The following is a 26514-nucleotide window of genomic DNA, read 5'->3' on the forward strand; positions in this document are numbered from 1 at the left end:
GGGGGGGGTAGTTGGGTTTGTGCTGCACGTTAACCCGGAAACCCCAGCCCCTCCTTTTATATTGCAAACCCATTTTAAATGGCCAACTCAATGGGTCCTTGGTATGGGAAATGAGGGCGCTGCTGTTTGAAACCATTCCCACATGTTATGAAGGTTAAAAAAGCCAAAAGACTGTGGCTTACCATGGCTGCCTGCAAGCCGAATTCTGTTGCCTGGCACTGCGTGAGTGATCTCTCACACCAAACCGGCAGGCCCTCAATATAAGAGGAAAAATGCGACCTTGTAACAAAAGCACATGTGCTGTGTAATGTGAACAGCAAAATTTAACGTGAAAGAGTGTACCCATTGTTCTCTAAAATGTGTCTTTTTTAACCACCTCTCCCTTGTCCTCTACCAGCTGCAAATGTTTCTCCTTCGCAGAGGCTAGCGAAGATTAGAAGGAGAAAACGGCGGACTCGGGATGATATGTTCACGGAGCTCCAGATGTCCTCCCACGCTGAAAGAGCACAGCACAATGCGTGGAGGCAGTCAATGTCAGAGTGCAAAAAAGCACAATATGAATGAGAGGAGAGGTGGCGGGATGAATTGCGGGCTGAACAGAGCAAGTGGCGGGCTGAAGATGATAGGTGGCGTCAGCTTGCAGACAGAAGGCAAGGGTCGATGCTCCGGCTGCTGTCCCCAAGTCCCGTTGCCTCCTTACCCAGACGCCCAAGAATACGGTGGGGGGGCCTCCGGCCACCCAGTCACTCCACCCCAGATGATTGCCCGAGCATCGGAAGGCTGGCCTTCAATATGTGTTAAAGTTTTAAACTGCAGTGTGTCCTTTTCCCTCCCTCCTCCCCCACCCATCCCGGGCTACCTTGGCAATTATCCCCCTAGTTGTGTGATGAATTAATAAAGAATGCATGAATGAGAAGTAACAATGACTTTATTGCCTCTGCAAGCGGTGCTCGAAGGGGGAGGGGAGGGTGGTTAGTTTACAGGGAAGAAGAGTGAACCGGGGGGACGTGGGGGGGGGCGCGGAGGGTTCATCAAGGAGAAACAAACAGAAGTTTCACACCGTAGCCTAGCCAGTCACAAAACTGGTTTTCAAAGCTTCTCTGATGCGCACCGCGCCCTGCTGTACTCTTCTAACCGCCCTGGTGTCTGGCTGCGCGTAATCAGTGGCCAGGCGATTTGCCTCAACCTCCCACCCCGCCATAAATGTCTCCCCCTTACTCTCACAGATACTGTGGAGTGCACAGCAAGCAGCAATAACAATGGGGATATTGGTTTCCCTGAGGTCTGTCCGAGTCAGTAAGCTGCGCCAGCGCGCTTTTAAACGTCCAAATGCACATTCCACCACCATTCGGCACTTGCTCAGCCTATAATTGAACAGGTCCTGACTACTGTCCAGGCTGCCTGTGTACGGCTTCATGAGCCATGGCATTAAGGGGTAGGCTGGGTCCCCAAGGATAACGATAGGCATTTCAACATCCCCAACGGTTATTTTCTGGTCTGGGAAGAAAGTCCCTTCCTCCAGCTTTCGAAACAGACCAGAGTGCCTGAAGACACGAGCATCATGTACCTTTCCTGGCCATCCCACATTGATGTTGGTGAAACGTCCCTTGTGATCCAACAGGGCTTGCAGCAGCATTGAAAAATACCCCTTGCGGTTTATGTACTCGGTGGCTTGGTGCTCCGGTGCCAAGATAGGGATATGGGTTCCGTCTATCGCCCCACCACAGTTTGGGAATCCCATTGCAGCAAAGCCATCCACTATGACCTGCACGTTTCCCAGAGTCACTACCCTTGATATCACCAGGTCTTTGATTGCCCTGGCAACTTGGATCACAGCAGCCCCCACAGTAGATTTGTCCACTCCAAATTGATTCCCGACTGACCAGTTGTCTGGCGTAGCAAGCTTCCACAGGGCTGTCGCCACTTGCTTCTCAACTGTGAGGGCTGCTCTCATCCTGGTATTCTGGCACTTCAGGGCAGGGGAAAGCAAGTCACAAAGTTCCATGAAAGTGCCCTTACGCATGCCGAAAGTTTCGCAGCCACTGGGAATCGTCCCACACCTGCAACACAATGCGGTCCCACCAGTCTGTGCTTGTTTCCCGGGCCCAGAATCGGCGTTCCACGGCATGAACCTGCCCCAGTAACACCATGATTTGCACATTGCTGGGACCCGTACTTTGTGAGAGGTCTATGTCCATGTCAATTTCCTCATCACTCTCGTCGCCGCGCTGCAATCGCCTCCTCGGCTGGTCCTGGTTTTGCTTTGGCATGTCCTGGCTCTGCATATACTCCAGGACAATGCGCGTGGTGTTCATAGTGCTCATAATTGCCGCGGTGATCTGAGCGGGCTCCATGATCCCAGTGCTATGGCGTCTGGTCTGAAAAAAGGCGCGAAACTGACGGAGGGAGGGAAGGGCGACTTACGACATGGCGTACAGGTACAGGCAATTAAAATCAACAAAGGTGGCTATGCATCAGGGAGAGAAACAAACAACTGTCACACAGAATGGCCCCCCCAAAGATTGAACTCAAAACCCTGGGTTTAGCAGGCCATTGATTTCACGGAGGGAGGGGGGAGCAAATGAATACAGAACAAATCTGGTCCATCTATTTTTTACATCTTAAGCTGGCAGCAGACGGTGCAGCATGACTGATAGCCATCGGCATCTTCTGGGTGCTTGGCAGAAAATGATGTACTACGATTGATAGCCATCATCGTCAAGAATCAGATGCCCAGAGTGGAAAGTTTGGTGCAGTATTCCTTAGAGGAATCTTCTGAAGAACTTTCCCGGGTGCCTCTGATTGAACTCACTGAGGAGTACGACGACGACGGATAACAATCGTAATACACCATCCACTGCCAAAACGCAAGGAGCTGCTGCTGTGTAGCAATGCAGCCCCACGTCTGCCAGCACCCAGATAGCCGATGACAGCTACCGGTCATACTGCACAGTCTACTGCCAAAAGGCAATTAACTGCTGCTGTGTAGCAATGCAGAACCACATCTGCCGGCACCCAGATGACATATGGTGACGGTGAGCTGAGCTGAGCAGGCTCCATGCTTGCCGTGGTGTCGTCTGCACAGGTAACCCAGGTAAAAAGGCGCAAATCGATTGTCTGCCGTTGCTCTGACTGAGAGGGAGGGGCCTGACAACATGTACCCAGAATCCCCCGCAACACTGTTTTGCATCATCAGGCATTGGGATCTCAACCCAGAATTCCAATGGGCGGCGGAGACTGCGGGAACTGTGGGATAGCTACCCACAGTGCAACACTCTGGAAGTCGACGCTAGCCCCGGTACTCTTGACGCGGTCCGCCGACTTAATGCACTTAGAGCATTTTATGTGGGGACACACACAATCGACTGTATAAAACCGATTTCTATAAAACCAGCTTCTATAAATTCGACCTAATTTCGTAGTGTAGACGTACCCTAAGACACAGGCACTCACTGAGATGTCTGAAGAAGATAGGCCTGCCTACATAAGCACCCGGCGATGGAAAACCTTTAGATAAGATGAGCATACATGTAGACTGTTTTAAAATCCTTTTTCTCTACATGCTATTTCTACAGTTAAAACAAACAATATTTTTGTTTTTAAAAGATTGTTTTGTCACTAGATAACACCAGTCAGACTCCTGAAAGAATGAAGCATGGGTGTTGAATCCAGTTGGACCTGCTGGTTAAGGACAGGGTACTGTAGCCCAGGGCTCAGTCTAACAATGGGTGAATTGCTGAGTTCCACCACAGGAGAGGCAAAGGCTTGAGGCCTGATACCGGAGGGTGTGCACTCAGAGACCAGAAACAGGACAGGGTTGTAACCAGCCCCGTAACTATGAAAACTTTAAACTAACAAACAAAAACAAACAATAAGGAGCTTTCATGTGGGGCTCCAAAAGTCACACAGTTTCAGCCTTTATGCCAACTAAACATAGGTAAGCACTAATCCATAATTTGATTTTAGTGTAAATGTATAAAAATGAACATGAAATCTCTCATTTGCAAAGAAAAAGATGCAGAAATAGCCACTTGTTCTAGCAGTAAAATTCCAAGTTTCAAAACAAAATTAGGTTTCAATTAATATGTCACTTAATATCTGAGTTTATCAAAACATATTTATGATTCCATCTTACTACTGTAAAAAATAAAATTTGAATAAAGTCACATTTATGTTGTTCTCCAAGCAAATGAACTTCCTTCTGCTTAGCTGAGCATATGCCTATAATGTAAGTCGTATCAAAGTCTTTTTATTATGCTGACATAACCCTGTTAAAATACAATGAACCTTAATTATTTCTACATGACCACTCACCCAAAACTGCTTTCTGTGTATAATATGCAGAAGGAAGATTAATGTTGGAAAGGGACTTAGATCCTTGCAAACTTCAGGTTCAAACTGACTCCAAACAAGGACTTGAAAAGGCCATTCACACCAGTGAGTAGGAAGCTTTCCCAAAAGAGTGACATCAGCGTCTGCAGAATCATTTCTATCCCTTATGGTTGTGAAGATAAACTTCCAAACATGAACCAAGTGTAGTGATGCAGTGCAATGTGTAGTCAGCTCCCTTGCCTCTCACGCAGCCCAGAGCTTCTCCAACAGCTGCAGAGTAAAAACTTATAAGAAATCCCATTAGTTTTCCCTGCTGCTCTTCTGATCAATTTTACTCTTCTGCTGCTTGGGAAAGTCATGACCAGTACTGAAGCTATTCGCTAGAAAGGACTCAAAGTTGGGAGAGGGCTGAAGTAGTGGAAGCTCACTACCCTTACTGAAAACAAGAGTCTCCAAGGTGGGAGGAATAGAAAGAAAGGATGCTTCATGCAGCCAAATTGGGTTGGGGTGACAAGCTTCAGATTCATCAGACACCTACAAGCCAGAAGCAGATACGAAAGACTGAGTCCCTCAAGCAAGATCCTCCCTTTTCCCAGCAGCTGGGGAGGGGAGGTTAGCAGGATGTACATGCAGTGGGTATGTACTTGGCACAGGTAAACCATGCCACCACAACTGCTGTCCTTTCTACCATGGCAACACTGCAATACTGGTGCTAGCTCAGTGAGAGCTAGCTGAGTATATGTAACTACCAGAGGAATTACACCCCTAGCTCTTAGGCCTGGTCTACACTGGGCGTTTATCTTGAATTTAGCAGCGTTAAACCGAATTAACCCTGCACCCGTCCACACAACAAAGCCCTTTACTTCGATATAAAGGGCTCTTAATATCGATATCTGTACTCCTCCCTGATGAGGGGAGTAGCGCTGAAATCGGTATTGCCATTTCGAATTAGGGTTAGTGTGGCCGCAATTCGACGGTATTGGCCTCCGGGAGCTATCCCACAGTGCACCATTGTGACCTCTCTGGACAGCAATCTGAGCTCGGATGCACTGGCCAGGTAGACAGGAAAAGCCCCACAAACTTTTGAATTACATTTCCTGTTTGCCCAGCGTGCAGAGCACAGGTGACCATGCAGAGCTCATCAGCACAGGTAACCATGCAGTCCAAGAATCGAAAAAGAGAACCAGCATGGACCGTACGGGAGGTACTGGATCTGATTGCTATATGGGGAGAGGATTACGTGCTAGCAGAACTACGTTCCAAAAGACGAAATGCCAAAACATTTGAAAAGATCTCCAAGGGCATGATGGAGAGAGGCCACAATAGGGACTCACTACAGTGCCGCATGAAAGTTAAGGAGCTCAGACAAGCCTATCAAAAAATAAAGGAGGCAAACGGTCACTCTGGGTCAGAGCCGCAGACATGCCGCTTCTACGCTGAGCTGCATGCAATTCTAGGGGGGGCTGCCGCCACTACCCCACCTCTGACCGTGGATTCCGAGGCGGGGGTAATCTCAGCCATCCCTGAGGATTCTGCGGACGGGGAAGATGAGGAGGAGGAGGACGACGAGCTTCCAGACAGCACACAGCACTCCGTTCTCCCCAACAGCCAGGATCTTTTTCTCAGCCTGACTGAAGCACCCTCCCAACCCCCAGACAATGAGGCCATGGAAGGGACCTCCGGTGAGTGTACCTTTGTAAATATAAAACATGGTTTAAAAGCAAGGGTTTTTTAATGATTAATTTGCCCTGAGGACTTGGGATGCATTCACGGCCAATGCAGCTACTGGAAAAGTCTGTTAACGCGTCTGGGGATGGAGCAGAAATCCTCCAGGAACATCTCCATGAAGCTCTCCTGGAGGTACTCCAAAAGCCTTTCCACAATGTTTCTTGGCAGTGCAGCCTTATTCCGTCCTCCATGGTAGGACACTTGACCACGCCATGCTAGTAGCAAGTAATCTGGTATCATTGCATGACAAAGCTTGGCAGCGTATGGTCCCGGTGTTTGCTGGCATTCAAACAACATCCGTTCTTTATCTCGCTGTGTTATCCTCAGGAGAGTGTTATCGTTCATGGTAACCTGGTTGAAATACGGGAATTTAATTAAGGGGACAGAGGTGGCCGTTCCTACTGGGCTCTTTGCCTGTGGCTGAAAAGAATACCGTCCTCATCCCAGGGAATGGGGGTGGGGGGGTTAGTTTGGTTTCTGCAGGGATCTTCCTTGATACCAGCCACGCAGTGGGGGGAGGGATAAAGCGATCATCCCAGAGAATTGAATGGGGCGGGGGGGTTAGTTTGGTTTCTGCTGCTGCACGTTAACAGGAAAACCGCAGCACTCAACAGGCTTTGCTTGGTATGTGAGAAAGGAGGGCGCTGCTTGTAGGAAAGCTGCAGAAGCCGAAAGACAATGGCTTACCATGGCCACATGCAAGCTGAATTCTGTTGCCCGGATCTGCGTCTGTGCTCTCTAACACCAAAGTCGCAGGCACTCAATATTAAGATGCAAAATGCGACCTTGTACCGAAATCACATGTGCTATGTAATGTGAATAGTGTTGTTCACCGTGAAAGAGTATAAACATTGTTCTGTAAATGGTATCTTTTTAAATACTTCTCTCTCTTTTTTCCCTCCCTCCCGCAGCTGAAAATTTTTCAAGCCTCCCACCTCCGTCCCGAAGGCTATCTCAGATATGGCGTCGAAAAAAAAGGACGCGACACGAAAAGTTCTTGGAAATCATGGAATCCACCCGCAATGAAAGAGCTCATTTGAATGAGTGGAAGGACACAGTCTCAAAGTACAGGAAAGATGCCAGTGAACGTGAGGCCATGAGGGACGCTCGAGATGAGAGGTGGCAGGCTGCTCCGGCGTCTGGTGGAGCTTCAGGAACGGCAGCAGGAGGACAGAGTGCCGCTGCAGCCGCTGTATGACCTCCCTCCCCCCCCTCACCATGTTCCATAGCCTCCACACCCAGACGTGTAAGAACGCGGGGGGGGAGGGCTCTGTGCACCCCCCCACTCCATCCCAGTGGACAGCCCAACCAAAAGGCTGTCATTATATTGAACTTTTTTAGTGGCCTTTTCCTTCCCTCCTATCTTCCTCCCAAACCCCACCCGGGCTACCTTGTCAGTTCTCTCCCTCTTTTTATAATCAATTAATAAAGAATGCATGCTTTTTAAACAATAGTGACTTTACTTCCTTTGAAAGCAAGCTGGGATCGAAGGGGGAGGGTGGGTTGCTTACAGAGAACGAGTCAATCAAGGGGGTGGATTTTCATCAAGGAGAAACAAACAGAACTTTCACATGGTAGCCTGGCCAGTCATGAAACTGGTTTTCAAAGCTTCTCTGATGCGCAGTGCTTCCTGGTGTGCTCTTCTAATCGCCCTGGTGTCTGGCTGCGTGTAATCAGCGGCCAGGCGATTTGCCTCAGCCTCCCACCCCGCCATAAAGGTCTCCCCTTTACTCTCACAGAGATTGTGGAACACACAGCAAGCAGCAATAACAATGGGAATATTGGTTTGGCTGAGGTCTGAGCGAGTCAGTAAAGTGCGCCAGCAACCTTTTAAACGTCCAAATGCACATTCTACCACCATTCTGCACTTGCTCAGCCTGTAGTTGAACAGGTCCTGACTACTGTCCAGGCTGCCTGTGTATGGCTTCATGAACCATGGCATTAAGGGGTAGGCTGGGTCCCCAAGGATAAGTATAGGAATTTCAACATCCCCAACTGTTATTTTCTGGTCTGGGAAGTAAGTTCCTTGCTGCAGCCATTTAAACAGAGTAGTGTTCCTGAAGACGCGAGCGTCATGAACCGTTCCCGGCCATCCCACGTTGATGTTGGTGAAACGTCCCTTGTGATCCACCAGTACTTGCAGCACCATTGAAAAGTACCCCTTGCAGTTTACGTACTGGCTGCCCTGGTGCTCCGGTGCCAAGATAGGGATATGGGTTCCATCTATCGCCCCACCACAGTTAGGGAATCCCATTGCAGCAAAGCCATCCACTATGAACTGCACATTTCCCAGAGCCATTACCTTTGGTAGCAGCAGCTCAGTGATTGCTTTGGCTACTTGCATCACAGCAGCCCCCACAGTAGATTTGCCCACTCCAAATTGATTCCCGACTGACCAGTAGCTGTCTGGCGTTGCAAGCTTCCACGGGGCTATCGCCACTCACTTCTCAACTGTGAGGGCTGCTCTCATCTTGGTATTCTAGCGTTTCAGGGCAGGGGAAAGCAAGTCACAAAGTTCCATGAAAGTGCCATTACGCATGCGAAAGTTTTGCAGCCACTGGGAATTGTCCCACACCTGCAACACTATGCGGTCCCACCAGTCTGTGCGTGTTTCCCGGGCCCAGAATCGGCGTTCCACGGCATGAACCTGCCCCATTAACAGCATGATCTCCAAAGCACTGGGGCCTGCGGTTTGATAGAATTCCATGTCCATATCACTCTCGTCGAAGCGCTGCCGTAGCCTACTCCTCGTCGCCTGGTTTTGCAGGTTATGGTTCAGCATAAACTGCACGATAACGCGCGAGGTGTTTACAATGTTCATGACTGCTGTCTTGAACTGAGCGGGCTCCATGCTTGCCGCGGTATGGCGTCTGCACTGTTCACCCAGGAAAAAGGCGTGAAACGGTTGTCTGCCATTGCTTCCCCGGAGGGAGGTAGAGGATGTACCCAGAACCACCCGCGACAATGTTTTTGGCCCCATCAGGCATTGAGATCTCAACCCAGAATTCCAATGGGCAAAGGAGACTGCGGGAACTAGGGGATAGCTACCCACAGTGCAACGCTCCGGAAATCGACACTAGCCCCGGTACATGGACGCACACCGCCGAATTAATGTGCTTAGTGTGGCCGCATACATTCGACTTTATACAATCTGTTGCCAAAAATAGAATTCTGTAAATTCGGATTAATCCCGTAGTGTAGACATACCCTTAGTGTAGCCATAGCCTGAGGTCGCAGGTAGAGAAATCTTCTTTAACAATGCACCCAGACACAGAAAGGATGGCTTTCCAGATGTCAGGAACACTGAGTCAGACATACTGGCAGCCCAGGCTGATGCTGCCTTGGAAAGTACATAGAGCCCTAAGTAGACCTGATGGAAACAACATTTTTCAGGGCTGTCTCACTCTTAACTGTGGAGTTTTAAGTGATAAGACTCCATCTGTGGGAATGGCAGTGTCCTTTATGAGAGATGACAAGGCTGCAACAACCTTAAGAAGGGAGACAAGAGTTGATTTACATTGGTACACACTGTAACACTGCTTGGGCACTTTATTTAGCCTTTTTGATGTGTCAGGAAATCCCAGTCCTCTGTGATAATTGTCTTTAAAAGGTACATGACACATGGTTCAAGTTTGGAACCAAATGGATAGTACTTCTTTGTGGTGTTGTTTTATTTACTAGCTTGTTTTAACTCCTTGTGACCCGTGGGGTCGTCCTGCAGAGCCTAGTCAAGTACTGAGGCTGTACTTTCTGAGTATGGCCTTCAGTATTCAATTTGAAAAAGCTTGTCTTGAGCCTTCTCCTTGGGCACTGCAACAGTCTGACAGCTAGCCATCTTCCTAACAAGTGGAGTGAGACTCATCCTGCTTACAAGAAACAGATGTTGTCCTGCATTTCTCAAGGTGCTCTGTAACATGATCCCTTGAGCCAGACTCCTTACAGGAGAAGCAGATCCCTTCTGCTGACCCTGGGATGTTTTTTTCTTGGCAACAGGGGGTCTTTTTCCTGTGTGCTGCTCTTTTTCCTGCCCCCTTTTGATGGCAATGAAAAGGAGGAGGGAGAGGAGCTTGGCAAAGGTTTAAATTTCTTACTGTGGAGACTAGGAGTTGGCAGAGCACTTGCTGTGCCCTTTTCTCCTCTTGGGGTGCAAAGGAAGAGTTCACTGATGGGCCTCGGTAGACTCCCCTGAAGAGGTGAAGCCTCATAAATACCTTTACACCTAGACTTCTTGCCCAGGAAAGGAGAACTCTGGCTGGGGAATAGAAAAGGGAAAAAAGCAGGTTTGTTAGGTTTTTTAACCTGAATTTTGGTGATTTCAAACAACTAAAAACTAGAAGTTGAAAAACACCTTTTTAAAAATTTATTTTTAATTTTATATTAGCACCCTTTACCAAGCAAACTTCCCATTTAATCCAGGGAAAGTTTAAACCCTGGAACCTTGAGCAGTGCTGTGTTCAAGGGATGTGGAAGGAGAGGAGCTGAGTCTGGCTATGACCCAATTAGGTTTGCGGTGCATTCCTGCTGGGTGGTTCCCATGCCTCTGGGAAGCATCTCCCATCCGCCGGCAAGATCAGAATCTGCTTCATTGCTGCTGTGCAGCACCTGATCTGCTCCTTGTTTGGCTAGCAGTGGTTGCTCATCAGGACATTTCCTGGCCTCCTCTTCTGTTAAGCAGAGGCAACAGTTCCTTTTCAGGGCTCTAAACCCACACTGGCTCACTGGCAACTAAGCAGGAATGTGAGTTTGCGTGACTAGCTGGGTGCATTAACACACCAAGGGAATGAAGAGGAAAGGAGAGGATCATAGGCAATGATGCTGAGGTTGCTATGGGGGAGGGGGAGTCCTCCTTCCACACTCTCTCACAAGGCCCTATAATATGAGATTATCATCACTGAAAGAGTTTAGAGAAAACTTTGGCTGGTTATTTCATGCTTTGGATAGCACTTTTTTGTATGGCCAGTTTCAGTCAAAAGTAAAGTGATTCAGGGAAGGGTGGGGAGGTGGAGTTTACTGGACAATAACTAGACCAACAGCTTTGGAATACATTTCTGGAACCCTGTAGAGAGCTTCCACCACATTCCATAAGGATATTATGGCAAATGAAAAGGAATCTCCATTATATTCTGTATTTTAAATTTGTGTGAGTGAGCTAAATGAATAAGAACATTAACAGAGAAAGGTTATTACATTACATTCTGATATGAGTATCAAATTTAATGTATAAATTACTGTAGATTATTCCACAATATGTTTCACTCTGTTCTTTCATACATAATAACATTTGAGTGATAAAGTTTATTATTGAACATTTATTTTCGTCCTTTTGTTTTTTTAGTTGTGGAAAAATACCATCTCCCTTTATCTGCTATAGACTGGAAATGCTATTGATAAAAGACTTTTTGTTATGTTTGTAGGAATTTAAGTAGCATTTGCAGTTTTGCTTTCAGAGAAAAGATTGCTTCTGTGTTCAGTCACTGTCATTGGCACTCCAATAACTTTTTAAAACACGACTCCTGTCTGTGTCCTGTCATAGACAATATACCTTTCATTTCCAGTGCAGCAGAGGATAACAAATTAGTAACAAAACCACACGTGAAATGGTAAGTATATCGCTGAGAAAGTCATCTCTCTTCACTTATCCAGGGCGACTTTTGGGCTAATAACTTAAAGCAAGAAGAGAGAGAGTTTCTTTCCCATTAAACTAGACTTCCAGTAGACTGGATGACTGAGGGAAACAATAATGAGATACAGGATCTTTCACCTCCAGATCACTGGTTCAACTTCACCCCAGAAAAGTCGATCAATAATAGGGCAGATTCACTCTGCAGTCACACAGTGGGGATACAGATTTGGATTCCCTGAATCCACAAAGTAGGGGCCATAGAAGAGATTCAACTTCAGGAGAGTAAGGAGAGTGTTTTCCTGGAAGAGGTGCTTCATTGGTGAATTCCGGAGGCTGGCCTGTTTGGAATGCATTCATTAGTAATTCAGTCCAGTTCCTAGTGGATAGCTGTCTACAATGGCACCTTTGCTGAAACTCTCATCAAAGCTCTGAGGAACTGTGATGGGGTGTACCAGGCTTTAAGACCCCCTCCTGGAGATCTTGCAGTCCTGCCAGACCCACCCCAGAAGCAAGGAAGCAGCCATCAGAGCGCAGCAAGCCCAGATAAAAGGAGCTGCAGGGCCTGAGCAGATCAGTTGCTGGCTGGGACCAGAAGGGAGAAGACAGGGGAACACTCCAAGCAAGGAGGCCTGTAGCAGTGCATGGGATTCTTCTATCCTAAATTCTAATCTTCGTGGTGGCAAACAGTGGAGAGGCTAACAGAGGAAGTTTGACTGGGATCTGTCTGAGAGGAGGTACGTTAAGTGCTGCATTGGGGGGCTGTATTGGTGGCCCTGATTGTTATAAAAAGGCAGCCAGTTGCGAATCAGCTGAGCGGCGAACAGCAGAGAGCCTAACAGAGGGAGTTTGACTGGGAGTTCGCCTGGGGAGAGCCCACTGAGGCTTTCATCTTGCAGGCTTCTCTGAGTAGTTACTGCAACATCTAAGGAAGCTCTTAGAAGGAAGGTAATATGGATGGTGAGCGATCAGTTGCTATGATCTGCACAGGATGTGCCATGTTTGTCTTTCTTCCACAGGACAGAAGCGACTTTGTCTGTACAAAGTGCAAGCTGGTCTCCATATTGGAAGAGACGATTCAACATCTGGAGAAACAAGTATCAACCCTGCGTTCCATAAGAGAAAATGAAGATTTCCTGGACAGACATCAGGATATGCTTCTACGGGCACAACACTCTGAAGAATCAGAGCAGGTTGTGCAGCAGGGACAGAAGGGCGGTGAAGAAATGTGGCAGCATGTGACCTCCAAAAGAAGAAAGAGGAGCGTCCATGTACCAGCAATGGAGATACAGGTGAGCAATCATTTTCATGTTCTCTCCACAGGTACTAATGCGGAGAGTGGACTAGATGATACATGTGAGGGAAGGGAACAGAAGGAGACTCCACTGATTGGAAGGCATGAGATGCACTGTCCTGGGGATGGGGGTTACACGACCACCACTCCCAAGAGAAGGAGGAGGGTGGTGGTGGTCGAGGACTCCCTCTTAAGGGGGACTGAGTCATCTATCTGCTGTCCCGACCGGGAAAACCGAGAAGTGTGCTGCTTGCCAGGAGCTAGGATTCACGATGTGACAGAGAGACTGCCGAGACTCATCAAGCCCTCAGATCGCTATCCCTTCCTGCTTCTCCATGTGAGCACCAATGATACTGCCAAGAATGACCTTGAGTGGATCACTGCAGACTATGTGGCTCTGGGAAGAAGGATAAAGAAGTCTGAGGCGCAAGTGGTGTTCTCATCCATCCTCTCTGTGGAAGGAAAAGGCCCAGGTAGAGATCATCGAATCGTGGAAGTCAACGTATGGCTACGCAGGTGGTGTCAGAGAGAAGGCTTTGGATTCTTTGACCATGGAATGGTGTTCCAAGAGACGGGCTCCACCTAACGAAGAGAGGAAAGAGCATCTTTGCAAGCAGACTGGCTAATCTAGTGAGGAGGGCTTTAAACTAGGTTCACCAGGGGAAGGAGACCAAAGCCCTGAGGTAAGTGGGGAAATGGGATACCGGGAGGAAACACGAGCAGAAGAGCACAAGAGGGGACGACTCCTGCTTCATACTGAGAAAGCAGGACTATCAGCAAGTTATCTTAAGTGCCTATACACAAATGCTAGAAGCATGGGAAACAAGCAGGGAGAACTGGAAGTCCTGGCACAGTCAAGGAACTATGATGTGATTGGAATAACAGAGACTTGGTGGGATAACTCACATGACTGGAGTACTGTCATGGATGAATATAAACTGTTCAGGAAGGACAGGCAGGGCAGAAAAGGTGGGGGAGTTGCACTGTATGTAAGAGAGCAGTATGACTGCTCAGAGTTCCGGTATGAAACTTCAGAAAAATCTGAGAGTCTCCTGGATTAAGTTTAGAAGTATGAGCAACAGGTTGATGTCATGGTGGGAGTCTGCTATAGACCACCAGACCAGGGGGATGAGGTGGACGAGGCTTTCTTCAGGCAACTAACAGAAGTTACTAGATCACAGGCCCTGGTTCTCATGGGAGACTTCAATCACCCTGATATTTGCTGGGAGAGCACTACGGCGGTGCACAGACAATCCAGGAAGTTTTTGGAAAGTGTAGGGGACAATTTCCTGGTGCAAGTGCTCTAGAAACCAACTGGGGGCAGAGCTCTTCTTGACCTGCTGCTCACAAACTGCGAAGAATTAGTAGGGGAAGCAAAAGTGGATGGGAACCTGGGAGGCAGTGACCATGAGATGGTCGAGTTCAGGATCCTGACACAAGGAAGAAAGGAGAGCGGCAGAATACGGACCCTGGACTTCAGAAAAGCGGACTGACTCCCTCAGGGAACCGATGGGCAGGATCCCCTGGGAGAATAACATGAAGGGCAAAGGGGTCCAGGAGAGCTCGCTGTATTTTAAAGAATCCTTATTGCGGTTGCAGGAACAAACCATCCCGATGTGTAGAAAGAATAGTAAATATGGCAGGCGACCAGCTTGGCTAAACAGTGAAATCCTTGCTGATCTTAAACGCAAAAAAGAAGCTTACAAGAAGTGGAGGATTGGACAAATGACCAGGGAGGAGTATAAAAATTTTGCTCAGGCATGCAGGAGTGAAATCAGGAAGGCCAAATCACACTTGGAGTTGCAGCTAGCAAGAGATGTTAAGAGTAACAAGAAGGGTTTCTTCAAGTATGTTAGCAACAAGAAGAAAGTCAAGGAAAGTGTGGGCCCCTTACTGAATGAGGGAGGCAACCTAGTGACTGAGGATGTGGAAAAAGCTAACGTACTCAATGATTTTTTTGCCTCTGTCTTCACAAACAAGGTCAGCTCCCAGACCGCTGCACTGGGCAGCACAATATGGGGAGAAGGTGACCAGCCCTCTGTGGAGAAAGAAGTGGTTTGGGACTATTTAGAAAAACTGGACGTGCACAAGTCCATGGGGCCGGATGCGCTGCATCCGAGGGTGCTAAAGGAGTTGGCGGATGAGATTGCAGAGCCATTAGCCATTATTTTTGAAAACTCATGGCGATCGGGGGAGGTCCCGGATGACTGGAAAAAGGCTAATGTAGTGCCCATCTTTAAAAAAGGGAAGGAGGATCCAGGGAACTACAGGCCAGTCAGCCTCACCTCAGTCCCTGGAAAAATCATGGAGCAGGTCCTCAAGGAATCAATTATGAAACACTTAGAGGAGAGAAAAGTGATCAGGAACAGTCAGCATGGATTCACCAAGGGGAAGTCGTGCCTGACTAACCTGATTGCCTTCTATGAGGAGATAACTGGCTCTGTGGATGAGGGGAAAGCAGTGGATATGTTATTCCTTGAGTTTAGCAAAGCTTTTGATACGGTCTCCCACAGTATTCTTGCTGCCAAGTTAAAGAAGTATGGGCTGGATGAATGGACTGTAAGGTGGATAGAAAACTGGCTAGATCGTCGGGCTCAACGGGTAGTGATCAATGGCTCCATGTCTAGTTGGCAGCCAGTTTCAAGCGGAGTGCCCCAAGGGTCGGTCCTGGGGCCGGTTTTGTTTAATATCTTTATTAATGATCTGGAGGATGGAGTGGACTGCACTCTCAGCAAGTTTGCCGATGACACTAAACTAGGAGGCGTGGTAGATACACTAGAGGATAGGGATCGGATACAGAGGGACCTAGACAAATTAGAGGATTGGGCCAAAAGAAACCTGATGAGGTTCAACAAGGACAAGTGCAGAGTCCTGCACCTAGGACGGAAGAATCCCATGCACAGCTACAGACTAGGGACCGAATGGCTAGGTAGCAGTTCTGCAGAAAAGGACCTAGGGGTCACAGTGGACGAGAAGCTGGATATGAGTCAACAGTGTGCTCTTGTTGCCAAGAAGGCTAACGGCATTTTGGGCTGTATAAGTAGGGGCATTGCCAGCAGATCGAGGGACGTGATCGTTCCCCTTTATTCGACATTGGTGAGGCCTCATCTGGAGTACTGTGTCCAGTTTTGGGCCCCACACTACAAGAAGGATGTGGAAAATTTGGAAAGAGTCCAGCGGAGGGCAACAAAAATAATTAGGGGTCTGGAGCGCATGACTTACGAGGAGAGGCTGAGGGAACTGGGATTGTTTAGTCTCCAGAAGAGAAGAATGAGGGGGGATTTGATAGCAGCCTTCAACTACCTGAAGGGGGGTTCCAAAGAGGATGGAACTCGGCTGTTCTCAGTGGTGGCAGATGACAGAACAAGGAGCAATGGTCTCAAGTTGCAGTGGGGGAGGTCTAGGTTGGATATTAGGAAACACTATTTCACTAGGAGGGTGGTGAAGCACTGGAATGCGTTACCTAGGGAGGTGGTGGAGTCTCCTTCCTTGGAGGTTTTTAAGGCCCGGCTTGACAAAGCCCTGGCTGGGATGATTTAGTTGGGAATTGGTCCTGCTTTGAGCAGGGGGTTGGACTAGATGACCTCCTGAGGTCCCTTCCAACCCTGATATTCTATGATTCTAGACAGAAAACCAGCCCAACAATTTGCCCTTGGTGAATCCATGTTGACTGTTCCTGATCATCTTCCTCTCCTCCAAGTGCTTCAAAATGGATTCCTTCAGGACCTACTCCATGATTTTTCCGGGGACTGAGATGAGGCTGACAACTCTGTAGTTCCCTGGATTCTCCTTCTTCCCTTTTTTAAAAATGGGCACTACATTAGCCTTTTTCCAATCGTCCGGGACCTCCCCTGATCACCACACATTTTCAAAAATAATGGCCAATGGCTCTGTAATCGCATCAGCCAACTCCCTCGGAACCCTCAGATGCAGTGCATCCAGACCCAGGGACTGTGCATGTCCAGCTTTTCTAATTAGTCCTTAACCTGTTCTTTCACCACTGAGGGCTGCTCACCTCCACCCCATACTGTGTTGCCCAGGACAGCAGTGTGGGAACTGACCTTGTCTGTAAAGACTGCGGCAAAAAAAGCATTGAGTACTTCAGCTTTTTCCTCATCATCTGTCATTAGGTTCCCTCCCCCATTCAGTAAGGGTCCCACACTTTCCCTGACCACCTTCTTATTGCTAACATACCTGTAGAAACTCTTCTTGTTACCCTTCACATCCTTTGCTAGCTGCAACTCCAACTGTGCTTTGGCCTCTCTGATTACACCCCTGCATGCTCGAGCAATGTTTTTATACTCCTCCCTAGTCATCTGTCCAAGTTTCCGCTTCTCGTAAGCTTCCTTTTTGTGTTTAAGCTCACCGAAGATTTCTCTGTTAAGCCAAGCTGGCTGCCTGCTATATTTGCTATACTTTCAATAAGGCTTCTTTAACATACAGCCAGCTCTCCTGGACTCCTTTACCTTTCATATTAGCCTCCCAGGGGATCCTGCTCACCAGTTCCTTAACGGAGTCAAAGAATGAGTAGTAAGGAGGAACACCAAAAGGTTGAAGTGGCTGGTGGTTGGGGTTGCCCTGACCCTTAAGCTCTCAGGAGGTGGAGCAGGAGAGCATGAGGGATGCATGTGCTACCCCTAGAGGACATTGCTAGAGAAAAACTTCCCAACTCCCATGTGGGTCGCAAGTGCCACATGAACAATTACTATAGGGCAGGGATTGGCAACCTTTCAGAAGTGGTGTGCCAAGTCTTCATTTATTCACTCTAATTTAAGGTTTCGCGTGCCTGTAATACATGTTAACATTTTTAGAAGGTCTCTTTCTATCAGACTATAATATATAACTAGACTATTGTTGTATGTAAAGTAAATAAGGTTTTTAAAATGTTTAAGAAGCTTCATTTAAAATTAAATTAAAATGCAGAGCCCCCCAGACCAGTGGCCAGGACCCGGGCAGTGTGAGTGCCACTGAAAATCAGCTCACGTGCCGCCTTCGGCACGCGTGCCATAGGTTGCCTACCCCTGCTATAGGGTAACAGTTCTCTCTTCTTTGAGTATGTCAGTGTGCATTCCACTACAGGTAACTGGCAAGCGGGTGGAAGTGAGGCATATTAACTGAATTAGTCAAGCAGTTGAAGTACTGCTCTCCCAGACTTGGCATCTGCTCTGGCTGCTACATCATGGGCATAATGTTTCCCAAAAGTCAGTCATTTACTCAAGGTTGCAGCCTTACAGATCTCAGACAGTGGAATGGTTCTAAAGCAGGCAACAGATTTAGCCTGTGCTCTGGTGGAGTGTGCCTTGATATTCAGATGGAAAGGCTCACAAGCCAGGTGCTAGCTGGTGGAAATGCATTATGTCATCTATTTGGAAATAATCTGTGCCAAGATGGCTTGGCCTTTGGACATACCAGAAAGGACACAGAGGAAGGGAAATGGTCGAAACAACTTGATCGTATTAAGGTAATAAAGTAAAGTTCTGCATACATCCAGAGTATGCAGCTTCTCTCATGATGCTGAGTGCAGCTTCAGGAAGAAGTCTGCCAAGGTAATCATTTGGTTCCAGTGAAGACCCAAGACACATACGGATGAACTTGGGGCATGGTCTCAACACCACCTTGTCCCCCATGGAAGGATGTGTATAGCAGTCTGGCCGTGAGAGCTTGGAACTGGCTGACTCTCTGAGCTGTGGGAATGGCCATCAGAAAGATCATCTTGATGGTAAGATGGGGCATGGAGAGACATCACTGAGGTCCATGAGGAAGTCTAGACACTAACCAGAGGGGTCTTAAACTTGATACATTTGGATGTAAAATAAATAAATAAATAAATAAATAAGAGTGACTGTACCAAAGTGTGACACATTGATACTGCTGCCAGCTGGACCTTGTGAGAGCTAAATGCTAGTCCCTCTTGATTCAGATATAGCATGCTATCAAGGTCTCCACTGGATCAAACTGTACAAAAAATACAGAATCTTTTCCACTTCAAGCAATAAGTCCTCCTGGTGGAGGATTTCCTGTTTTGTATGAGAATGTTTAAAACCTGTACCAAGCAGTCTCTGTCAGCAGTGCTCAATCAGCCAAAACCCAAACTGTCAGGTGCAATGACCGAGAAATGCCATCAAGCTGAGCATAAGACCTTACTTCACTTGACCAAAAAGTAAAATTTTTTAGACACTGAAGAACAGATTGTGTCTTTAAGGCACACGCCTGCATTGGCAGGAGTGTAGCATCATAACACCCACTGGGAGTGCCAGGAAGTGCTGTGCCTTCCAGAAAGCATCCTGACATTAAGCACAAATGTGCACAATGCACTCTCCCTTAGGCAGATGCTGGACAGTGGAGTGTTTATGGAGGCCATAGCCCTATCTCCTTCATTTCCCCTTTAGAATGCTTAGCATACACAGAACGCAGAGACGGCAATTGTGCTTGGTCCCTGGTTCAGGGTGAGTTCGTTGGATAAGCACACAGAAACACGCACAAGAACCAGGCACAATTTGGTTCTGAATGAACAACTCCAAGCCAAATTTCAGTTTTATAAATATACAAAGAGAAAAGCAGCAAACTGTAATAAATACACTAACTTTATGTGTAGAGATGTCTTATGGTACATTTAAACAAAGTGTTAGTAACTGAATCTCAGAGCATAAACAGGGCAATTCTGGTTCTCAGCTTGTTTAATTTGTTTGCTGAGTCCATGGGCAAGTGAAGATTGGGAAGGAAGAAATGAGACTGTGAACTGCTGTTAGTATTTGTATTTAAACAAGTGAGTCTGAACACGCTCATTAGGAAACCCTGTTTTAAACAGCATTGCACAATGACACTTCCTTGCTCTTAACTACCATATCTGTTGAGCTTAATGTTCATCACTTGGACAAGCATTTAGGGGGCTGACAATCACAAAACACAATCTGAAGCACTATTACTTGCAATGGGAACATTAAGGCAACAGGAGAGAGGCTCAAAATAGAGATAAAGCATTCTCAGAAATTGTCTCTGTAGATTTACACAGTGTGCCTACTTGAATCTCAATCTAGACTCCTTAGCGGCCTTGTGACAAATGTCACTCTATATGCATCCGAAGAAGTGGGTTGTAGCCCACGAAAGCTTATGCTCTAATAAATTTGTTAGTCTCTAAGGTGCCACAAGTACTCCTGTTATTTTTGCGAATACAGACTAACACGGCTGCTACTCTGAAACCACTCTTTATATGCCCAATGAAGGTTTGAAAAGGACCACCTTGAGCAAGTGTCAGTTGGACTAAGTTTGGTTAAAAAACAGCTTCCAATTGCCTTACCGCAAGCATTAAAATTGATTTGTTTGTTTGTTTTGACCGCAGCAAGGTTAAGCTACCTATCACCTAAACGGAGGTGACAAATTTATCCTGCACTAATGTTACTGGACAAACTAATGCTTTGGAATACTTTAAAATAAAGTTGTAGTGTGCGAATATCCAATGTATAAAATACAGATGTCTCATGTATGCAGAAGGGGTACTGAGAAGACAATATGTGCAAAGAAAGCATTTTTAAAGGAAAACTGCACCCTGTTTACTCAGCTCAGAAATATTCTGAGTACAGCAGGGAAGCAGGTCATTCAAATATAAATATTTGGGACAATTTCGTATGTGGAGTGTAACCAATTACCTAACAAAGAAGCTTACAATCTACACAATTAGATTTTTTTCTAAAACACCTGTCTCAGACGCCAACATAGACACCAACCAGCACAAAATACCTTTTCAAAGATCAAAGGAAATGGATATACACCTCTACCCCGATTTAACGCTGTCCTCGGGAGCCAAAAAAATCTTACTGCGTTATAGGTGAAACCGTGTTATATTGAACTTGCTTTGATCCTCCGGAGTGTGCAGCCCCCCCGGAGCGCTGCTTTACCGCATTATATCCGAAATCATGTTATATCAGGTCACGTTATATCGGGGTAGAGGTGTATTGGGTCAATATGAATTTCAATCTAATGGCTAGTGAATGTACAACACCTAAAATGAATTTTAAATCTGACCCAGGAATATTTTCAAGGCAATATTTTACTGAATGCCTGAATGTTACAATCAAGAAAAAATTAAATTATTCAGTTACTTTAATCCTTAATCAGATTCTTGACAGGTTTAAAGGGTCTTTCCAGGAAGGACCAAGAAGTCATACCTAGAGAAATCGTGTAGCCCACAAGAAATACAGCTAAGTCAGTCACTATACTGATGTAAGTCATTCAACTAAGAAATTCTCCAATCTAAATACCTTACTCTTCACGCAACTTAATTTGGAAGTAGCAAGATAAGGAACCTAAAAGCTTGTTCTAATACAATGATTATGATTTATTTGTAATTTTTTTCTGAGATAGAGGGTGTAACAATTGTAAAAGAAAAATTTTAATACACTGACATCTATATGTTTCACTCTTGTAACATTTCTTGGAGAAATTTGTATTCAAATATATTTTGTCTGTATTCATAAAGGAGAGCAAAAACTGTTACAAACACACACCTCAGTGATCTCAGGCAGCTCTGCTTATTACAGAGGATCTGGAAGGTATTTAGATTCACAGATTAACTGCCAAAGTGTATGGAAAAGTCTGAACAGAGTAGGGAGACAGTGAGGTAAAGAGTTGTGACAAACCCGTAAAATATAGAAGTAACATTAGGACAATATGGTACTAAAGCAGAAAAACAAGAGCTCCAGCCCAGGGGTGAACACATCTCCTGTGTATCAAAGTGAAAGTGCTATGTCTCCTGTAGAAGAATGCACATGATTCTGGAGTACCCCTGCTATTTCAGAGTATTTGGAATAAAGGAGAGTTTTATTACTTGAAAGTCAGACTTTTACAGGTGGTATCCCCCTTTATAAGGGCTTTGGTGCCCTCAGCCGCCATCACATAGTCTATCTCCACTTGAGGTTTCTTGAGTAAGGAGTAAGACTTTTGGTAGAGTCAAATGTTAGGATATACATCTAAGAACAAAGTATGTTGGCTATTGTTACAGGATGGAGAACTGTATCCTGGAAACTCAGGAACATTGAAAAGGACTTAAGAGTCGCGTCAAATAAGGACAGCTCTCAATATAATGCTGTACAGTAACTCCTCACTTAAAGTCGTCCCGGTTAATGTTATTTCATTGTTACGTTGATGATCAATTAAGGAACATGCTAGTTTAAAGTTGTGCAATGCTCCCTTCTAACGTTGTTTGGCAGCCGCCTGCTTTGTCCACTGCTTGCAGGAAGAGCAGCCCGTTGCAGCTAGCTGGTGGGGGCTTGTAACTAGGGTGGACTGGCAGCCCCCCTATCAGCTCCCCGCTCCCCGAAGTTCCGTGTGCTGCAGCCGCCCAGCAGGCTATCAAGGCAGTTCTGCTGTCCCTCCCCCCCACTGCCATGTGCTGCTCCTGCCCTCTGTCTTGGAGCTGCTCCCAGAGACTCCTGCTTGCTGTGCAGGGAAGGAAGGGGTGGGGGCTAATGTCATGGTGTCCCCCTGCTCCTGCACCCCGCTTACCCCTTCTCCATATAGAGCAGGGAGGGGACACTGACGGAGAGAGACAGAGAGAGGTGGGGCACCAGCTGCTGTCAACTTCCTGATCCACTTAAAAAGACAATGCACTTAAGAGTGGGTCAGCCTACTTAAAGGGGTAGTATACGTCTCTGGTGTGTGTCTATCTCTGTCTGCTATGCTGTCTCCCCTCCCTCGTGTTCGTGCTGCCTTGTGTGAGAGGCTACATTAACAACAATGTGGGCTCAGCGAGTGCTAGTTCATCATTTAGCAGCAAGGCATTCTCTGGGAAATATCCCTCCCTCTTCCACCCTCTAACTTCACCACCTCAACCAAGCTTCACAATCATCATAGCTGTGAACAGTATTAAATTGTTTGTTTAAAATGTATATCGTGTGTATATCTATATAATATATAGTTTTTTGTCTGGTGAAAACAATTTCCCTGGAACCTAACCCCCCCTCATTTACATTAATTCTTATGGGGAAATTGGATTTGCTTAACATCGTTTCGCTTAAAGTCACATTTTTCAGGAACATAACCACAACGTTAAGCGAGGAGTTACTGTATCTAAAAAGGCTATGTATACACTGAAAATTGGAGATACAATTAAAGCTAGCATGGGTATGCCTTACTTGAACTGCTATTTAGCTAGCACAGCTAAAAAGAGTGGTGAAGATGCAGCGGTATGGGCTTAAGTCCGAGCTAGCAAGGCAAGTACATACTGGGTTTTGGGCAGGCTTGCACAGCTTGCACTAAAGCCAGTGCTGCTGCATCTTTACTGCTATTTTTAGCTGTGCTGGATAGACTAAAGAAAGCACAGATATGCCTACCCAAACTGTGATCACACCGACTGTGGTGCAGACTCTAATAGAGTTAATGTGATCCTTGGATGTATAAACAATGGACTACGAGCAGGACACGGTATTATCTGTTTATACAACATTGCTCAACCCACTACTGAAATATTGTGTCCAGTTCTGGTGTCTACATTTTAAAAACAGATGTTGAAAATTTGAAGAGAGTTCAGAAGAGGGCCACACAAAATATCCAAAGTCTGGAAAACCTGAAATAAGACTTAAGAGTGAGAAACAACCTCAATCTAGTTATCTTATCAAAAGAGAGTAAGAGGTGACTTGATCACATTCTGTAAGTACCTGTATGGGAAGAGGATTCTTCAATCTAGCAAACTCATAACAAGAGCGAATAGCTGGAAATTCAAGCTAAACAAATTCAAACTATAAACAAGGTGCACATTTTTAACAGTAAGGATAATTAATCACTAGAATAATTTACCAAAGATGTGGTGGATTCTCCATCACTTGAAGTCCTTAAAGACTGGATGTTCTTCTGAAATATATGCTCAAGCTCACATTCACCAGAATACACAAAAAACCCTGAAGACCAAAAAACCCACCTGCTTATTTGGAGAACTACTCTTTAAAATAAAAAAATAAAAAATAAAAATAAAGTTATACTGGAAATTACACATGGTCCCCCCATCACAAGCATCTAGGTTCCAGCGTTGCAGCAGAGAAGCCAATGGCTTCTCCCTCTCTCTGCCTTCTTTTATGTAAAGAATCACTATGGAGACCTCAAAGAACCATCTCAATAAGCCTTCCCAAAATCCTATGACCAGTACTGTGCCTAATGGAGTGATCCCAGTATGCTTCATAGGCAGCCCAAGAAAAATTATTTAACAAGCCCAACCCACAATTCTAAGGTTGGCTCTAGCTGTGATGCTAGAGATGCTGAAGGATTTGAGTATCATTTGCTAAGCATTAGCCCCTCTGAAACCATTGGAAATTGTTGAAAATCACTGTAGAGGGGGCAATAATGGAAGAGCACGAGGAAATAAAATTTTCAATACGTAGTCTCACTGTGCGCCGTTTTCCTCAAACATTAAATATGCTAGCTAAAGTTCATGAATTTATTTTTTTTCCCTCTACGTGGAAGAGTAACAGTAATTTTTTTAAAGTATCGCCTAAAGCCGACCCTGTCTAGAGATACCAACAGCACTCAACCCAAGCTTTAAGAATTTGAAGTGCCTTCCAAAATCTGAGAGCGATGAGGTGTGCCACATGCTTTCAGAAGTCTTAAAAGAGCAACACACTGATGCGGAAACTACAAAACCGAAAATCAACCTTCTGCTGGTGGCATTTGACTCAGATAATGAAAATGAACATGCATCTGTCCGCACTGTTTTGGATTGTTATCAAGCAGAATCTACCATCAGTGCGATCATCAGCATGGATGCATGTCCTCTGGAATGGTGGTCGTTAAGCATGAAGGGACATATGAATCTTTAGCGCATCTGGCATGTAAATATCTTGCGACAACGGCTATAACAGTGCCACGCAAACACCTGTTCTGACTTTCAGGTGACATTGTAAACAAGAATTATCTCCTGCAATGCCAGCTACAAAAGTGCCATGCAAATGCCTGTTCTCACTTTCTGGTGACATTGTAAGTAAGAAGCGGGCAGCACTATCTCCCGTAAATGTAATCAAACTTGTTTATCTTGGGGATTGGCTGAACAAGACGTAGGACTGAGTGGACTTGTAGGCTGTAAAGTTTTACGTTTTGTTTTTGAGTGCAGTTATGTAACAAAAAAGATCGACATTTGTAAATTGCACTTTCACGCTAGAGATTGCACTACAGTACTTGTCTGAGGTGAACTGAAAATTACTATTTCTTTTATTATTTTTACAGTGCAAATATTTGGAATAAAAAATAATATAAAGTGAGCACTGTACACTTTGTATTCTGTGTTGTAATTGAAATCAATATATTTGAAAATGTAGAAAAAAAATCCAAAAATATTGAATGCATTTCAATTGGTATTCTATTGTTTAACAATGCGCTTAAAACTGCGATTAATCTAGTAGCTGAAAGCCCATACTGTCGTACGAATGTGGCAGTTGGGGCAAGCAATCCATCATATGTACAGTCTCCCACCTACAAACTATTACATTGATGCATGTAAATTAGCTGCAGAGTAAGGATGGTAATTGGATGAGTTACCTCTTATATCACAATGGTCTAGGACTCTGGACACAGCATTGATACATGCCTTACTGTGTCTGTACACTGTATGGGTGTAATTTATAAAGTCAAAATGGCTGAGAACTTAAAAATTTATGGTAACAGACGGTGATGATTGAACCTGATCTGAACAAAAAGAGTGCTTAACCATATGTGTAGATTAGGGTTACCATATTTAAAAAATAAAAAAAGAGGACACTCCATGGGGCCCTGGCCCTGCCCCTTTCCCACCCCTGGCCCCGCCCCAACTCCACCCCTTCCCCGCCCCAACTCCGCCCCTTCCCCAAAGTCCCCGCCCTAACTCCGCCCCCTCCCCGAGCGCCCGCATTCCCCCTCCTCCCTCCCAGCCACGCGAAAAGGGCTACCCGAGTGCTACCGGCTTCACGGTTTGCCGGGCAGCCCCCAGACCCTGCTCCCCTGGCCGGCACTTCCCCAGCACAGCTGGAGCCCGGGAGGGGTTTGATTACCAAAAAGCCGGACATGTCCGGGAAAAAACGGACGTGTGGTAACCCTAATGTAGATACTTCCATCACTTCACACTGACTCACACATTCTAGGCTTCAGAGAGACACACAGTGACAATCCTGGTGTTTTATTAGATTATACTGTACAGGATGATTATTTTAAAACTATTGTATGCAGAGCAAAGCACATTAATCAAACAGCTATGGCTTTTGCTTTTTTTTTTTTTAAACCTCTGGGACATTATTCTCTCTGCTCAAGATATGAGTAATTCCCATTGGCTTCAGTAGGTATTAGTTGTATCACGGCAGGACCTACAGAGACCACCAGGGGAATTATCCCAACGTTTGATACTACAAGGTGATGAACACGCTTGGCTCCACTCCAGCACAGCATTTAAGCATGTTAGTAGACACAATGACTTCAAGGGCTTTGCTGGATCTGAAGCAGAGTGCTCAACATCCGGCTGGTCTGAGCCCTAAGGATATGTGCAGTCAGAAACTAGCTATTTCAATGCTAACAGTTATTCTTCTGAGTG

The 26514-nt window shown here is 46.0% G+C and overlaps 1 protein-coding gene across 1 annotated transcript in view; it reads right to left on the minus strand.

Annotated features, from left to right (window-relative positions):
• Positions 1 to 26514, minus strand: part of TNKS (tankyrase) — a 339823-nt gene that overhangs the window by 219711 nt on the left and 93598 nt on the right. The window lies entirely within an intron of this gene.

The sequence above is a fragment of the Terrapene carolina genome, unplaced genomic scaffold (genome assembly GCF_002925995.2).
Source record: "Terrapene carolina triunguis isolate 2854851 unplaced genomic scaffold, T_m_triunguis-2.0 Scaffold258, whole genome shotgun sequence".
NCBI lineage: Eukaryota > Metazoa > Chordata > Testudines > Emydidae > Terrapene > Terrapene triunguis.